An 11,324-nucleotide genomic window follows, 5' to 3' on the forward strand; every position below is an offset into this window, starting at 1 on the left:
GTTTAGATCTTTTGCCCATTTGTAAAATGGATTGTTAGATTTTTTCCTATTGAGTTGTTTGAGCTCCTTATATATTCTGGTGATCAATCCCTTGTCAGATGATAGTTTGGAAATATTTTCTCTCATTCTGTGGGTTGTCTCTTCACTTTGTTGACTGTTTTCTTTACTGTGCAGAAGCTTTTTAACCTGATGTGGTTCTATTTGTCCATTTTTGCTTTGGTTGCCAATGCTTGTGGAACAGTAAGAAATCTTTGCCCAGGCCGATGTCCTGGAGAGTTTCTCCTTTTTTTTTTTTTTTTTTTTTTGGTAGTGGTTTCAGATTTTCAAGTCCTAGATTTAAGTCTTTAATCTATTTTAATTCAATTTTTATATTTGGCAAGAGAGAGGGTCTTGTTTCATTCTTCTGCATACGGACGTCCAGTTTTCCCAACACCATTTGCTGAAGAGACTGTCTCTTCCCAATGTACATTCGTGGCACCTTTGTTGAAAATAAGTCACTATAGATATATGGATTTCTTTCTGGATTTGAAATTATATTCTATGTGATGCTACCCTCTTCCCTGGTAATAAAACAAATGAAGCTACCTTTGTACAAATTCCATGGTGACTTACAAATATTTTCATAGACATCAGCTCCTTTAGGAAGAAAGTGGCCACACTCATTTCTGATGAAACGAAAGTAGTTCTCTGACCTGTTGGTAAGTAATCACACAACAGACAGTACTGACAGTTTGAGAAAGGAAGCAAGAATAAGATTTCACTTACGTAGCGGGACTCATGGGAAATTAGGAAAAAGAACAGGTCTTAGCAAAAGCTCTCATTTTGACAACAGTTGCCATTTGTCTTTTGCCTCTTAGTCCTTACAATTACAAATATATCTTTGCTTTAAGTTACCTATCAGGTAGGAAGACAGAACAAAAACAACAACAAATTGCAACAAGTTCTTTCCTATTAGGTAGTTTTAAGCTAATATATTATCCTGTGGGCTGGAAATGCAAAAAGCATCTTATGGAATCACATCATAAATGACCCATGTAGGACAGTATATTTTTCATTAGCAAGGTAAGGAAGCATACAGCCAAATAAATCAAAATGAACAAGGCAATTACTGTTCCTCCCATAATGTCACCTTAAAATGGAAGCAATAAAGGAAATACAGTGTAACGAAAATATTTTACTGGGGAACACATTTTTATATTTAGAAAGAAAAACTTCTTTATGTCTCTGAAAGATAGTGAACCAATTATTTTATGTGAAAAGTAAATTTTAAAAGAATACAAAGTTAGATTTATAAAACAGGTCCGGGAAATTATTTACTCAAAATAATAGGAATGTAAGAAAAATTTAGACTTGAAAAAATAACTTCTAAGTGAATGCCAATGATCAGCAGGAATTAACATTTAGATAGCAACACTGTCCTTGATGTCTTTTAGATTTGTAATGCTATAGATTTTGTAGAAATATAATGACCATTATTATAGCAAATTCTTCAGTATACATATTAGTGAAAATTGACAATAACATCTTCATAAGCAGTGAGATTCCCAGAGTTCAAATGTCTCTTAAGTTTGAATAGGTAATATCACCTATAGTTAGTGGTTGTTGCTGATAAATTGATTTTTGTAATGCTGTAAAGCAAGTAGGTATGAGACAATTACCTGTCTCTCTATACAATGTTTTTCTAAATTTCATACTCAATAATGAGGTCTTAAGGGGAAGCTTTTGGGTTTTTTTAAATATATTTAGGGGAAAATGGTCAAGTGTGAAAGCTGTTATGAATAACAGCAATCAATGTTGTCTCTTACAATTTATATTACTTCTACTTAAGGAATAACATACACTTATTTAGGACTAGGCTCAACAGGAACTTTTTTCTTTTCTATACAAGAATATAATGTGTAGTAGTGAAAAATCGAGCAACCATATGGGAATGTGATGTGGCAAATGTGAAGATATTTGATCTTTAAGGATTTTAGATGCAGAGCTGACAAGAGCATACCAGATGGCATCAGACCCATTTTTTCCCATTTATGACCAAATTGTTGATGCCCTTATAGACTCTATGGCACCTTCTGAAGAAACTCTAAAGTGCTTCCAGGTCCCTTAAAGTACTAATTAGAAATAAAAAAAAAAGGGTTTATTATGCAGATGGGAATTTCAATTCTTTTTTATTATGCCGTTATGTCTTTAAAGAGAATGTAAACAAAAGCTGGTACTACTAGATAGTGTCAACGAGGAGAATCTTTCTTTTGGATCATGATTTAAGCTGTTATTTTGACAGGGGTAAAATATTCTTTACAACTGAGAAGAATGGGTAATTCAGGGGGCTTGTTTACTACAGATGAAAATCTGATCACCTTTTTGATTAAAATGTGTCAATATTCCCCTTCCTTTAGAATAAAGTTTAAATTTCTTCACCTAGATAAACAAATATGTATTCTTTGTCTTAGCCCCTAACTTAAAGCATTTTTCAAAATTCTGCCCTTTGTATTTTTGTGGCCAGCCCATTCATTGCAAACTGTATGTATTAGTCCACTCTCATGCTGCTTGTAAAGACATACCCGCGACTGGGTAATTTACAAAGGAAAGAGGTTTAATTGGCTCATAGTTTAGCATGGCTGGGAAGGCCTCAGAAAACTTACAATCCTGGCAGAAGCGGAAGCAAACATATCCATCTGGCTTCCTTGCTCCTTGAATACAGCCTATTGTTGGACTTCACCTTGAGACCGTGTAAGTCAATACTCCTTAATAAACTCCCTTTCATATATACATCTATCCTATTAGTTCTGTCCCTCTAGAGAACCCTGACTGATGCACAGCCTTTATCCCAATCTTTGCCCAATTGATTCATTGTTCTAGCCTCATTTAGTGTGTACCTATTTCAGGGAACATTTTCTGAACTACTTTCTCACAACCTAATCTGGGTTCAGTAGGCATTTCTTTATGGAGCTCCAATAGCATCTTGAGTTTAACTTAATTGTTGGGTTCAGCATGCATTACTGCTTGGAAAAGCAAGCTATGTTTTTCCTCTACTCTCACACCAACACAACAATCAACATACACTTCAAAATATGTGACCTCAAAATATGTGGTGATTCCTCCTCACCAGCAAGCAAGCAATTCTGCAGCAGACACCAGCTGGGTGTCTTCCAATTCAATTGACACTATCTACCTGGAGACAGAATTAGATCCCACAGGTTGAGCGCTCAATTCCACAAAAGCTCCTCCTCGCTTCCCACCAGCTGCATGTCTAGGACTGTAGAACTTCTGACCAACTTGCTTCAAGTTGGGGTTCTCACAACCCCTTCTTTGGGTTTGATTAGTTACAGCAGCTCACAGAATTCAGGAAAACACATTTACTAGTTATTATAAAGGATATTACAAAGGATACAGATGAAGAGATGTACTGGGTGAGGAATAGGGAAGAAGCACAGAGCATCTATGCCCTCCCTGAGTGTGCCACCCTCCAGGAACCTCTCTGTGTTCAGCTATCCAGAAGCTCCTGAACTCTGTCTTCTTGGGTTTTTTAGGGAGACTTCACTGGCCAGGCATGATTGAAGCATGGACAACCATGACGACATGTGATTGGACAAAACGGTATAATCTAAACACAATAAGTCCTGTCTGTTCAGATTATTTTAGGCCTTTCTGTGCAATATTCCTTCCTCTGGGGCATGAGTCAGGACCCTTTCTAGAATGATGTTCTTGTAACCCACAACCAGCTTCAAGTGCTGCCATGGGCAAGTAAAAGGAGAGCAGGAAAAGACCAGAGTGGAAGATTCAGTTTACTGTAACAAGAGGTTTGGGAGTTATGAGCCCACAACCATAGAAGAAAATATATATATACATATATTAGGATATTATGTATTATCACTATAAATGTTCACTTACTAATTTAAACTTCATTTGAATTCTTTGAAGGAACAGTTTGTATCTTAGTAGTTTTTATTTTTATAGTCTCTTTGTCTAATATGCAATATGACCTGTGCTCAATGAATACATATATGGCTGTGGAATTGAACAGAAATTTCAGTGGAAGTGTTGAAAATGCATAGATAAAATTAAACCTGAGAAAAGATTGAGTAACATACAGCACACTAGAGAAGGCACCCAGAAGCTCTGAAGAAGTTAATGAAAAAGTGGCTCAAATTAAATGTTTATGCACCAACACACAATATCTAGAAATTAAGAGGATTTACGCCATTAACATCAACTGACAAATGTGATTTCATTTACATTTTAAGGTGATCATCTTAATATGTGTTGTCTTCTGGGCCAAGGTATATATGCATGTATTGGGACCATATATTTAAAATTTTTATTCTTTATAATACTAGACATAGATGTATTTTTATATACATATATAAGTATTTTATGTTCATGCAGAGCAAAATATATACATATATAGGTATATATTCTCAGAGTTCTATATCCAGTAGAGGCCACTTTTTAGCATTTTCATATTTGTTTTACAAAAACATTTTCCCCCCAAATAATCTAGAAGTACATGCTAAGTATTCGAATAGAGATTTTCTTAACTGTACAGTTACACATCGCTTAACAACAGGGATACCTTCTAAGAAATGCACTGTTAGGCGTTTTCATCATTGTGTAATTATTACAGAGTTACTTACACAAATCTAGATGCTACAGCCTATTACACACCTAGGCTGTATGGTATAGCCTATTTCTTCTAGGCTAAAAAACTGTATACATCACTGTACTAAATACTTTAGGCAACTATAACACAATGGTAAGTATTTGTGTATTTAAACATTAAAAAAAAAAGTAAAAATACAGTATTATAATCTTATGAGACCATTGCCTTATATGTAGTCTGTCATTGACCAAAATATCGTTACGTGGTGCATAAGTGTATATCATAAACCTGTCTCTATGTCACAACGTCTGCATGTATATTGCTAAAAATCTAAAGATTGAACCACCTGAACAAAAGCATTTATTTAATACAAAAGAGACAAGATGGGATATTCCTGTGGAATAATATTATAAATAACCCTGTCAGACTGTATGTGAATGATTTTCTAAAATACAATGGAAAACAGGCACCAAGGCAAAATGTATTGGTAAAATCTTTATCTTCTGAAAGCACGTAACCTCGAATATTACTGTTTGAATTTGCTGTGGGCATGAGAATGGTCATCACGCAGAGCAGGGTTTTCAGACAGGCCTACAGAACAACCTATATCAGAAAATACAGTGAGCTTGCTAAAAATGCAACTTTCTGGCTCTACTCCAAACTTCCTCAATCAGAATCTTTGAAGAAAAAATAGAGCTGGCTTTTTGGGCATGCTCAGAAGGGCCCCATGCTGGATTTAATGTCTTACTGTCACCGTCATGTCAAATTCTTAAAGATTTTGATGTCACCATCAAAAATTCTTAATGTTTTTCAACATGGGGCTTTGCACTTTCATTTTGCAGTATGCCCTGCTAATTGTATAGCTGGTTCTGAGAAGGAGCACTGAGAAATGTACATTTTAAACAACCACTCCAGATAATTTCGATTCAGGCTGTCTGCAGACCACACTGTGATACACACTAAAAACTGAAAATGATTGAAGATTAAAGAAGCAAAGAAATGTTACTCTTGGGTAGACTTCTTATAATCTAGGAAGAGGGGACTATGAATGTGGAGGGAACAGAAACCATGGGAGACAGTGTAACCATGACATCTTTGAGTTCATAAAAGCCAAGCAGTGAGAGTCAGAGAAAAGCAAAATGTTATATTGTTTTGAAAGAACATTTCCAAAGTTCTGAGAGAGATGGAATTGTACCTTTGGTTAGAAGTTCTAAAGGGCATATGGTCAGGAATTAAAATCAGAGACTCCAAGTACTAATCCTCATATTATAAACGTAATGTGAGCTACTGACCATATTTAGTAAGCAGAAACTAAAGAGAAAATTTACATGTCTCTACAAGGTAATGAGATCAGACCTTCAAGGTTGAGAAGATGTAAGAATACAAAAAATGGAGAGAATCTGAAGAAGTTTACAAAGACTTGAAACACTGGAAAACTCTTAAGACAAAACAAGGGCTTTTACATAAATAAAGCAGAATAGAGCTTTAAATGGAATCAAAATCCAATACTGGGAAACTTGCACAAGAATCTGATGAGATAAACAAACAAACAAAAAAACCTCAGAAATGAAGCCTTCTCTGACCCAAACTAAGCCCACAATCTTTCCATAAGAGAGAGTACTGAATACCAGCACTCATAGTGGGGATACACAGTTTTGATCACTATCCCATTCTAGGGTAACAGCAACCATACAGACACAGTACCAACTACAGAGTAGGTGCTTTACAAATGTTAATGAAATTGTAATTCTGTTTGTTCAAATATGAAAGTGCTACCTTAGGTTGCCTCAGATTAAAAAAAAAAAACAAGAAAATGCCTTGAGCTAGAGTATTCATAGTACTAAAAACATTCCAGGTGCTCCTCCAGTGAGCTCTCCTGGACACACATTAATCTCATCCAGCTCACCTGAGTAATTTGTTTGAACACCTGCATATGAGATTTTAGTTTCAGCTTCACTCGTTATTAACTGGTCTTAATCCCTATTAAGTAGACTTTCTTGGCTACGCTGCAGGTACATATGCTTGCTCCAAACAATCCACACACCTCAGGAAAAGTCTACAATTTACTACAAAAAATATGTTAAGCAACAAAGCAGAGAGCGTAGATTTATTCGTATTCTGTTTTGCTCTTTTCCCCATCAAGGAAAATAATTTTCAGGCTGGCAAATCTAGAACAAACATCATTAGGAGGGAACTGAAGTACAAGATAGGTACAGAGATAATAAGGGACTACTTTACAGCTTTAAATTAATTCAAGCCTTAGGGCCCAGATAAATTATATCCCAGGATATTTAAATGACTTGCAGATGTGATCAAGGCACTCCTGTTGTTAAACTCTAAGAAATCACAAAGTAAAAAGGAGGCCCCAAAAGTTTGGAGATGGGTAAATGTTATTCCCATTTCTTAAAGGTGGCTGTGTGTGTGTGAGGGGTTGAAGCAATGGATTCTAGAAATTGTAAACTTAATGCTAACTCCTGACCAAATTCTTGAACAAAGGTTAAGTAGTCTGTGAACAGCTCTCTTGAAGGCAAGGACTCTGTCTGTGTTGTTTAACACAGTATCCTCAGGATCCTTAGCAGGGTGTGTCCTTAGTAGGCACTTAATAAATACTTATAGAATATTAACTGCTTAGCAGGGAAAGTTGTATTTGAAATGAACATGTATTCACTGAGAAGTAAACTTAAAGTTGTTTGAGTCTCTGGGCTTCATTATTGATTGCACTGGGTAGGATCTGCAAGGTTATTCTCTGGAAATAATTATGATATAGCACCACCTTAAGTGACTAAGACTTACTTTTTGCTCACACTTCCTGTCCCTGTGGGTAGACTCTGTTCCGTGTCATCCTCACTCCAGAACTGAAGCTGACAGAGGAGCCAACGCGTTGCCAGTCTCTGAGGCAGAGAGAAAGACTAGACCCTATTTGGGGGAGGGCAGACCCACTTTTATTGCTTCCACCTGGAAATGAGGCCGGCGCCACCACACACATTTGATTGACATAAGTAAATCACGTCGCCACGTCCGCTTTCAAGGTGTGGGGAAGTAAAAATCACCTTGTATTGAAGAGGAAAACCAGAAACACCTGGCTAAAAATGTCAATGAATATCACAGTTATACTGTCTGAAAAATGAAAATTATAGTAGATATGTAGAGGTGTGAGTTTTCTTTGATCATACATTTTTACAAGAAATGTCATAACACTTTGTTTTTCTAAATTAATTTAAATCTATTGCTGAGGCCCACTGTACCCAGGGTGGTGACAGAAGCATTTATTCTTTAAGGTTGCACCAATATCCAAAGAGTTTTCAACCTGTCTTGAAAATAAAAAAAAGTTTTCCACTCTTTATTATATCATAGTCACAGCTGAAAAACAAATCGTATAATCCTATGTGGGCCATTAGAAGGTGGGCTTTTCTTGCTTTTTTTTTTTTTTTTTTTTTGAGATGGAATCTCGCTCTGTCACCAGGCTGAAGTGTAGTGGCTCTATCTCGGCTCACTGAAACCACCGCCTCCCAGGTTCAAGCGATTCTCCCGCCTCAGGCGCGCATCATTAAGTCCAACTAATTATTGTATTTTTAGTAGAGACAGGGTTTCCCCATGTTGGCTAGGCTGTTCTCGATCTCTTGACCTCAAGTGATCCACCTGCCTCGGCTTCCCAAAGTGCTGGGATTACAGGCATGAGCCAGCGCACCTGGCCTTTTCTTGCTATTTCTACACTTAGCTTGGGCAGTTTGTTTGGATGTAGTGCAACACCTTATCTGAAGGTAAAAGCCTTGGCCCATTGTCTAGTCTCCATGACTGCACATTTCAGCTGTCCCTTCTAAAGTCCTATCTTCTCCCTAGGTTGCTGCAGAGGAACATAATTCCCATCATCAGATGCATACACACGTTCTCCCATAGATATAAGGAATCTTTTATTCTCATGAGCTCTGTGTATTTCTGCCCACCTGCTTTGCACTTTCCACCACCTTCCAAAGATGAACCTCTCTCTCATATCACTCTGAAATAAACTGGCTTAATCCATTAAATGGACTTCTGTTTTCAAAAACAAAATGTTGGGGAAGAAGGTTGTGTTCAGACAACTTCTGCTTTAAGGCTTGTAACATCAATGACCCTGAAGCAAGACAGCATAAGACACTGGGTAAGTTATTGCTAAAAGGAAGAAATACACTGGAGTAAAACACAAGTTAATGTCTCAACCAGTTGTCTTTAATAATATTTGAAGGTAATATCTTTAATTTAATGATTAAATGAAAACAGAAGTAGAATCAAATACAGAAGCCGACAGAAAGTTTTTTTAAAAAGACAGTTTCTATTATGACTGTCAAATTATGTTTGATTAGCCATATTTCAATATTTAAAACAGTTACTCAACTGGCTATTTCAAGGACAAGATAGTCAATTTGTCTCTATTGACTGGAAAAATAAGCACTGAATTTGTAGTACAAAGAATACAGAATCTTACATCTGATTCTCCTCTTCCATTTTACAGATAAACAATCCCAAGACATGAAAATTTTTCTGTAATTTTACATGGTTCCTTTTAATGTATTAATAATTGAATACTACTATTCAATTATTTCTTGTTTTATGCTTTTAATGTTATAAAAAATAAACCAATGAGGATCTATTTATTTATGACATGGTGAACTCTCATCAGAAATTATCTCTAACAACTTATAAGTTAGAAATCATATCAGGCCTCCTTCCGTTTTATCTAAGTATGTATTTGGAAATCACCTAACCAGCAAAAATACCAAACAGTTTTACGTTACCCTTTAAGGGAAATATTTTGTGTGGGGCAGTATCTAAAAGAAAGCTCATTCTCAGGCCGATCTGTTTTAGGAAGGACTATCTTGGAAGTCAGAAAACTGATTTTTCTAGAACCACCCATGCCTGTAAGCCCTTTCATAGGACTGTAGTTGGAAAACCATGGTGCTATGTAATGAAATCTGGAGGACTTTCTCTAATGAGAGCCCTGGGGTTTAAGTCATCTGAATTTAGTTTGAGCAGACACCTCTGAAGTTATTATAGATTAAGTTGAGAGACCATTTAGCAACATACAATACTCCCAATCACTTAGAAAAACTTAACTATTGGAAAGATTCCATCCTGTTTTTAAAATGTAGTATACTTATTAACTCAATAGAGAAACATGAAATCAAGATTGACTTCAATTTATTGTCAAACTGAAGGGTGACAAGCAATTTCAGCCTCAGCAGTCTGAGGAAAAAGAACAAGAATCTGTGAACCCCAAATCCTGACCAGAGCTTTCAACTCTGCATTTCATATCCACTATCTGATAGTTGCTGAAAATGTTAACAACTTATCAAGTAAAACGAGCACCATTCAATAGTGAGGAAAGCATTCATCTGATTCCTTTTTTACATGTTACTTCCTTTAAGTTAATTACAATGTGTGTGTGTGTTTTTTTTTTAGTCTGAGGGTTACTGTTGCTACTGATGTTAAATGTAGTAAAAAGAAAAAAACAGATTTTTCCCTCATATAAGTTTATCATTATTGTTTCCCAGATTTGAAAATACTTTACCTTAAGCTACTAATACAGAATCATTTTACTTTACCTTATGCTACTGATATAGAATCTTACTGTAAACCCAATTTCCGTATAGAATTCTGTAACTGTAGAATTGGAATAACAAATTATATATGTTGCAGCATTGCTGAAAAAACTAAAAGTTGGAATACATACCTGGGAATTACTTAAAGAAATTATATCTATACTGTGCAATAGCAGCTGTCTTGAAAATGACATGAGTATAAATACTAATTTGGAAGATGCTTATACATGTAAAAAGAAAACAGTATAGTAGGTATTACATGATCTCATATTATTAAGATATTTGCAGTGCTTACTTTGACAGCACATGTGCTAAAATTAGAATGATATGGAGAAGATTAGCATGGCACCTGTGCAATGATGACATGCAAGTTTGTGAAGCATACAATATTTTTAAAACGCAATGAAGTACAAAATGACACTCTGAAGCAACCACATAAACAAGTCTGCAAAATAACCAGCTAACATCATCATGACAGGATCAAATTCACGTGTAATAATATTAACCTTAAATGTAAATGGGCTAAATGCCTCCAATTAAAAGACACAGCCTGGCAAGCTGGATAAAGAGCCAACATCCATTGGTATGCTCTCTTCAAGAGACCCATCTAATGGGTCAAAGACACATGTAGGCTCAAAATGAAGGGATGGAGTACAACTTACCAAGCAAATGGAAAACAGAAAAAGCAGGGGTTGCAATCCTAGTTTCTGACAAAACAGACTTTCAGCCAACAAAGACCAAAAAAGACAAAGGAGGGCACTACATAATGGTGAAGTGTTCAATTCAACAAGAGGAGCTAACTATCCTAAATATATATGCACCCAATACAGGGGCACCAAGATTTATAAAGCAAATTCTTAGAGATCTACAAAGAGATTTAAAATCCCACACGATAATAGTGGGAGACTTTAACACCCCACTGTCAATATTAGACAGATCATCATGACAGAAAATTAACAAAGATATTCAGGACCTGACCTCAGCTCTGGATCAAGTGGACCTGATAGATATCTACAGAACTCTCCACCCCAAATCAACAGAATATACATTCTTCTCATTGCCATACAGTACTAACTCAAAAACTGATCACACAGTTGGAAGTAAAACACTTCTCAGCAAATGCAAAAGAACTGAAATCATAACAAACA

At 36.0% G+C, this 11,324-nt stretch overlaps 1 non-coding gene across 1 annotated transcript; it reads left to right on the top strand.

Moving 5' to 3' along the window:
- The first annotated feature begins 10,463 nt into the window (after window positions 1-10,463).
- Window positions 10,464-10,570, top strand: LOC119618371 (U6 spliceosomal RNA). The gene has a single exon (XR_005234686.2). It is a non-coding gene; the product is annotated as a U6 spliceosomal RNA (small nuclear RNA).
- Window positions 10,571-11,324: the final 754 nt, after the last annotated feature.

This window comes from Chlorocebus sabaeus, chromosome 4 (assembly GCF_047675955.1).
Source record: "Chlorocebus sabaeus isolate Y175 chromosome 4, mChlSab1.0.hap1, whole genome shotgun sequence".
NCBI lineage: Eukaryota > Metazoa > Chordata > Mammalia > Primates > Cercopithecidae > Chlorocebus > Chlorocebus sabaeus.